Source organism: Scomber japonicus, chromosome 14 (genome assembly GCF_027409825.1).
Source record: "Scomber japonicus isolate fScoJap1 chromosome 14, fScoJap1.pri, whole genome shotgun sequence".
Taxonomy (NCBI): Eukaryota; Metazoa; Chordata; class Actinopteri; order Scombriformes; family Scombridae; genus Scomber; species Scomber japonicus.
In genome coordinates, this window is record NC_070591.1 from 14,269,062 (window position 1) to 14,277,321 (window position 8,260).

Genomic DNA, 8,260 nt, shown 5'->3' on the forward strand with positions numbered 1-8,260 from the left:
TTAAGAGCTTCATTGAAAGTGTGTGGGCTGACGGTGTCATAACCTTGCACACATAGGATGGGTGGAGACTCCAGACACTGTGGAGACAGAGGTTATAAACTTGAGAAAGACCTTTCTCACGACAAACCATTGTGAGTCTTTTATATGTTTTATTTTACGAATGAGTAATGTTCTCATTCTGAAAACCATACGTCATTAATGACAATAAAACAATGTTAATTGTGTTGTTAACATGGTGGAGACAATTTATGGATGATATACAGTATGCGTAAGTGACGAGGAGTATTGCAGGTCAACAGTGACTTTAAAATACATTTTTAAACAGACTTTAATACTTTTAAGCCCTGAGATAAGATTTTCTGTTTTTTTAATATTTTAGTTCTGTGGTTTAATAAACTGAGAGCACCATACAGCAATTCCAGTATTACCCTGTCTTCATAATCCAATAAAAATGATGAACCTGTCTTTTTTATACAGCAATACATCCGTTGGAACACAGTTTTCTTAAAGACTCTTAAAGAAATATTTCCACTTTTTCCTGCTTCAGTTTCTTTTAAGGAAACTTTAAAGATTGCCTCCACACATGCATTGAGCCTAAACATACTGATATGGTTCATCCATGACATTTACTCCCTTAAAAAATCCAGTCTATGAATATGCAAATGTATTTCATTTTAAAAGTTTAACTGCTGGACACAAGCCATCTCTCTACTTCACTGTAAAGTCCATCTTCAGTGTTACATTGTGCAGGTTTCACATTTCCACATCACATTTGATCTAAGCTGGATATTGGACCAGGATACGCTTGCACACTAGTTGTGATTTCGCAAATCTAGTTCATAGTTCACCCCTTAAAATCAGATTTTTAATGAACACTGCCAGCAAATAAAAGAGAAAACAGCCTTCAGGTGTCAAACTCTGCACAAACATCTTTCTGAACAGTGAAGCTCAAACATTCAACTGTAGGAGCAAGAAGACAAACACATTTCTGAGTGGAAGTTGAGTTTAAGTTTCAAGATTTTTCTAAGAAATGAGATGTCAGTACCTTGAAACAAGATTGGATGAACAGATTGCGGCACTGTTATGAAACCACAACATATTTATAGACACATTCATCATTTAAATCTGTTGATTTACCAGAAACAGGTGACATAATCTCATCTGATTAGCTTTTGTGTATGTGCTTATATCAGTAGACACACAAACACACATTGAAACATTTTTACAGGTTCTGGGTAGAGAATAAAAAATGGGTCTCATTCTTCTCCTCCTCCTATTTTTATATACTGAATTACTTTATTATAAGTGTATATATTGGGCAGTTTATCTCTTTATACTGTGTCATATATGTGTGTTTATATGTGTCTTCACGCGGTTTAGCAGCTGCTTCATTGGCAAAACAGAGAGTACACAGGGAGGACGTGGTAAAGTCGATTAAATTCACTACAGACTCACCCATTTTTTTTCTAATGCGGGGCTTTCATTTGAATGATGTCTGTATCTGTCTCTCCACTGATCTCCTGTGTCTCCTCATCCATGGGGAGCTTTTGGTGGTTGTGTGAGCCCCAAAGATGAGCTGCAGCACTGCTGATCTCTTTTCTATTGTGTAACTTCTCCACGGGTCTTTCTTCTGTGGAAATTATTAAGAGTTTTACCTTCAGGCATGGGAGAGAACACAGATTTCAGTTGGTCAAGCCTGCTTCATTTCTACATCTCTTTCTTTCACAACACACACACACACACACACACACACACACACACACACACACACACACAAAATTAATATTTTGGGAAGCTTCTTGAAGCAGATTGGATATCATGTCGCTAGTTTATGTCAAAGCGCCTCTTCCTGGAGGTTGCTGTTTGAGTTACCTTCAGTTTTAGGAGGTTAGCCAGTCAGTCTGTTATTGAGCATGTCATCAATACGGTGCAAAATAATTCAATTACACAGTCTCCCTTTGGTGCTCGGGCCAGTTTCAATCCACTTACCCTCAGAGGCTGATCATTGAGCTGATGGCCAGAGGGACTTTAGGAGAATTGTGATTTGCTGCCCTCTATTGGTTGTATCTTGTATTACATCTATTTCAATTTATTGCTAATCTATGACAAAGCAAATTTACTGTAAATCCCTCACTACATTTACAGCTCATAGCTCTCAGGTCCAATATTGTTGCCTTTCCTATTGATTTTAACTTGTCACAGTAATGATTCATCTAACTGTTGATATTTGATACTCCAACAGTCATTATTTGGCCCTTTAATATATAGAGAGATGGTAAAATCTACCCAAAGGATTTTTATGACTTTCCACTGACATTTTTGTTTCTGCTCAGAAAAGTTTGAAAAATTAATCAAAGCATTAAAAATAAAATACTTCAAGAATACTTAAGTGTACTTGAACCAAAAATAAAATATACCCACTAAAAGTGTGTAATAATTCCTTCTAGTCAAAAACAGAAGAGAAAGCAGTGATGTAGCCTGTTATATTATCATATAACAGTAATGTGATGAACTCTTTCTGTTCTGTTAAAGCAACTCTGATATTTGTTTTTAAGTCACACATGTGTTCATGCAGCTGAAACTCCTTTACGAGTAATAGAAATAAAACATGTTTATATCAATTATTGCCCCTTTATGTTATTTTAACTGTCCTTTTCCTATTAAGCCCTGGGTGCATGTAACTTCTTTTTTCTTGTATATACTATAATTATAATAATAATAATAATTGTTGTTGTTGTTATTTTAACATTATATTGAATATTATAACCAAAATGCTTGTGACTGTGCTTTTAAAAGCTTTGTGACAGTAAGGCATGCACGTGGTTGGCTGCTGCTGATATTTCTGACCTGCTTACACTTATAATCCTCAGTCTGGTCTGGTATCCTTGTAGGTCTCTGTGTCAGGACTACAAACTAGAGGAAAACTGGATCACTGCATTGCTTTTATCATCTATCAAATTACACTTTAGTCTTATCTTATTTTATCACGCTATACATTCCTTCATTTTCAATTCATGAAGTACTTTGCGACATGTTTTTTTAATAATGCTATATATTAAGTTATTATTATGATGATGCTTTAAATCATTATTATTAACTGCACTGTGATAGCTTGTTTCTTTTTCTTCCTCTTAGCATTCTTAAGAGGCTGCTAATGGCCTGAGGCTAGTGAGCAGAGCTGGCCCTGGACTGGTCTGTCATCCTCTACAACCTGCCTCTTCACTTTGTCCTGTCAGGTCCAATCAATACTTTACAACTTGACATGTTGCTGTGTGTGTGTATGTGTGTGTGCTCTTTAACTTCCCCTGAGCACGTTATGCATAAATCTATGTCAGGTTTTGTAACCTTCTTTGGGTGAAAAGAATATTCCTGGGAGCTGGAGTGCAGATAATACATTTAATTTTTGTAAAATTGACTGTTTGCTGTGTTTAAATCTTATTGTTTTGTTCTGCACTATTATTGTAATTTCTTACATGAATGGGCACCAAGACTGGCCTGGATTATCACAGTCTGCCTTTATTTTGTGTTATCTCATCCGCACAGCTTTTCCTCCACTCTTCTTTTTTACTTGTCATGCTTTCAGTGAGACTTGTGTTATTACCATAAAAATTTAAAATAAAGGCAGAAATAAAGCCATTTGGATTACTTGTGGGGCTTCGTATATGAACTTGCTCATGTGACCCAGTTTGCAGCAATAGATTTTCCCATGTATGCAAATCCACAAACACATGAAAGAACTTCCATAAACACAATACGTCTCCATACAGGGCAGGTGTACCAAACCAGGAACATTTATTAGATACTGTATGTGCAAAATGGTGGCGAATATCTACAGAGCTTTAACTAGAGGTGGGTGATAGACGTGACAGAGCCATTGAGCATTATCTTGTGAAAAGGTGTCAGGGAAGTAGAGGGTGAGCACACACACACGTCACAACATCAGTCCTTGTTCAGGACGAGTAGGAGCTGGAGCACGAGTGACAGAGGGAGTTCCTTTATAATACAGTTCAGTTCAGAGGTCGGACAAAGTGAGAAATGGCATGGAGACCGGCCCCGTCATAGCCTCACAAACAATCACTCAAGCCTTACAACTTACAGATATGATTGAGTGTTGTAGGTAACATGTCAGCACAGTGAGAGGCTTGGAAAACATCAGTAAGAATACAGATAAACCCACATTTGAAACATTTAAATTGTGTTCTTTTTTGTTTTGAATGGCCACACATTAGTTTTCCATACTGTGTGCGTACAAGATCTTTTAAAGCCAGCTTTCAAGAAGCGAACACACAATTTATGGTCTCCAATCACGGGTCAATTGGATAATCTTGCCCAATCAATATGAACAGGAGAAGTGGGTCTGATTCCAGGTCACCACTCTATCATGAGATGTTTTAATAATAAACTTAAATGTTTCATAAAAGCAGCATCATGTGGAAAGATTATCTGTTGTAAAAGAACATTCAGCAAACTTCTCTTTCTATCATAGAGGCTCAGTAAAGACAGGCTCTGCACTTCAATCATGAAAAGTACCATTTGACACTCAGGTTTCACCCTCCACATGATGTCCAATCATTTGCTACAGGGAGTAATAAGCTTCTCCAAATCTTCAATGGAGCACCCACAAGTGGCAAGTTTTAATGAAAGACACATTTACACAACAACCTTGTACAACTCATCACCACACACATTTTTTTTTTTTTTAGAAAGTTATTTGGTCCAGCATACACCAGTTATTGTACACATATTACTCAGCCCAGTGTTAACATTACATGCACATACATACATACACACACCCTTCTGGCCCATCTGTGAAACTACATAACATGTCAGTCCGCAGATATTCAACATCCTTTACAAACCAGAATCATATGAAGTGAAAAGGTTTTACCACTAAGACAGTTAAATGTTACTTTTGGTGCCTGATACATCTATATGTTATACATTTAATCAGGAAAGACTGAGTTTAGTGGTACAACTCTTACATTATATGACCCTGGTGCTCACTATTCAGTTGCTGAGCTCGCAACAATAACAATAAGTCTATTTCTACTATTACTTGTACAGTGTTTTGTAGCACCTGAAAAGGTTATAGAAGTCCATTTAGGTATATTACTTTTGATAAGTTAATATATTGTACAGCAATTAGTTATGAAGCCCTGAGGTCAGCCATTTTAACATCTTTATCACATCTAAAGCTAATCACTTGTAATTATCTTTACTCGTTCTTCTGATAACTGTCTCACTCACTGGATATACACACACATGGACATCAGTGACGCACTGTACAGAGATGACACACTGGAACACACAGCACACCACATACATGGACGTCACCTTATACACTACTGTATTTCAGTACCATAAAATGACCGAATGTGAGAATGATTCATTTTTGTAATAATTCAAGGTTTTTTGACAAGCAGTTAATGTTGCGGGGGATGGGGATGAAAGACAACTATTTCTGATCTTTCTTAGTGATTGCACAGTTTTTTTCCTCCCTCTCATCTGCTCCTGTCCCCCCCCCCCCCCCCCCCCCCCCAATGAATTAGTAAAAGCTTGGAGCATTCAGACATCTTTGCAATCTGTGAGAGGACAAGTGGTAGAAAAATATGGAGAAAAATATCCACGCTGTTGTCATGAGACCCATCAAAGTTTTCATATTGGTGATTGTATTTTGTTTTAAGGCTGTAGTTGGTGATGGGATGTTAAGCTTTCTGACTTCAGTTGCAACCGTCCACCTCTTTTTCCTTCAACATCCAAATAAGGTTCCTACATAGTAGTTTACCCACGTAAACGAAAAAAAAAAACAAGCATCACTGGGTTCTGCCATCACATATCCAGACCTACTAATGTTTTTGAGGTGTGTTAAGAAGCCATATTAGTGGAAAAGATGTTGAGATGACTCCCAGTGGCACCACTTGGGTGAAATATCACTTGAAGCAGGTCATTACAGCAGTGGGACAAGGGCACCTGGCTGCATAAAATATTTTCAGCATCTAAAAACTGTGGTGCAGAGGTGACAGATTTATTTCTCTACTCTATATTACTCACACCATGCAGGACAGGATGTTACCATAGTCAGTGTTTGGGCCTGTGGTAGAAAATGAGAGGAAAAAGGCACTATAGAAATATTGGATTCTTGGCTGATCAATAGAGAGGGCTGTACAGATTTTTTTTTTTCATTTTTATTTCAGAGATCAACCTGAGAATTTAAAATTATGCTTTTGATCTGTAGGGGCTGCAATACAACCCTCCTCTGAATTAAATAAACAAAAGCATCAAAGGGGAGGATGCTCAGCCTTTCTCTTCTGACACATGACAAAAGGAGATGACGTGAAGCTGCGTAGCTCTTTATCTGCTCCTCTTTTCTTTCTTTCTCTCGCTCACACACGTGTATATAATTTGTTGCCAAGTAACCGTGGTGGCCTTGCAGATTCCCTGGTCCATAATTTCTTCTAATTTGTGGTCTGAGCCTAGCAATGTAAGCACTACAGAAAAACTCTGCGGATGTCACACACATCATTGGCATCGTAAGGTGTGTGTGTGTGTGTGTGTGTGTGTGTGTATGTGTGTGTGTCACACCTGCCTCAGCTGCAGATTAGACGCCCATTTACAAATGCAGCCTTCAATTTTCCACATGCTTTACACACTTTAAAGGAATTGAAGGAAAAATTCACACCAGGATTCTCTTGACACAGTTATACCTGCTTCATCAATTTGTGATGCAGTCTGGGGGCTATTTTGCTTTGAAGAGCTGGGTTTTGGTTTTTCTGCTCTGGTCACTCTCCCACAAGCTGCCTCGTCTATTTTTGCTTCACATAGTGATGATTGCATCCATGCCCCCCGCTCAGACTGCAACATGCCTGGAGGCTGCTGTGTGTTAAGGCCTTCTGAAGTCAGTCTGAGGAGATAATATGGTCTCTCTGCATTTTATATGGAGGATTTCTCCTTGGATGATTGTTGAATGTCGTTGGAAGGGAATGGAGGCTTTTGCTTTTTCTATAAAAGGAAAAAACTTTTTAAAGAAAATACTGGTTAATTATTGATGTTTTCAACATGTTTCATTATCAATTGCAACTGAAACTGCCCTGGGAATAACCCATTATTTATGGGAATAAGAAAAATAGCATTTTCCTTAAATTGATTTAGTTGAGTATCCACTCAGTATAGTTGGGTTCATAGTTGTTAATTTTCAAAAGTGAACTCCGAAAATAGACAGTAAGTACTTATTTTTGCAGTTAAAAATGATATATTAACACATTAATGCATATTAGTTTTGCCTGAAAAATAAAGTGTTACCAGAGTGCAAGGTACATTATCAAGAGCAGTTTTAAACATGTGGTAAGAGTTTTTAATTAGTGTTATTTTTTCCTGTAATTACCAACACAGGACACACAGTGTGCAGACTGAGGTGCAGGATGGGTCTCTAACACGGCTACAGCTGTACTTCACTTCAGATCAGATGAGCTGATAAATGTTTGCGTCATTAGTTGATATGAAATATTGTATTAAAAACAAGAGGTGCAAAACTACATGACATGATATGACAGAAGTGCTTCATAAAGGTTAACATGGTTACTTAGAGATGAACAGGGGTTAGACAGGCGACGACACTCAGTGGTTCACACACACACACGAACAGCGACAACAACAACGATGCTTTGGATTAGTGAAAAAGTTAAAAAAATCACAATCTTGAGTCTCAGTGACAGAGTGAACATGGATATACACTCAGTAATTTGTAAACAAAATATACACATACATATTGTACCTTATAATCTAAATCTACTGTGGAAACCTTTTTCTGTTTTGGTTATAGTCATTCATTTTCTATCATATTTGATTGGCATATTTTCATATAATCCATTTTCATTTATCTATTTATATTTACATAACTTATCTATTCATATTTTTCAGTATTTTTCTGAGAGCAGTGGATTCTACCATTGGGTTCAAACCAAAACTAAAAGGATTATCTAATAAACAAAGTGCAAGAGTCCTGCCAGCGAACCACTCAACTCAATCTGTATCTTACAGTAACGTGTATTCACACATCAAACCATGCTGATGGAGCAAGCACACATCAACACCTTTCACTTGAAATATCTTCATAACATTATTCCAGCATGACAGTAACATGTTGACTGCATCTTAAGCAAAGCAAACTGGTTTGATTAAAGCTACAGACAGCAGTGTGGTATACAAATGGAAATGGTAAGACTTTTTTTTTTTTTTGCAGATAAACGTTCGCCTCTTCACT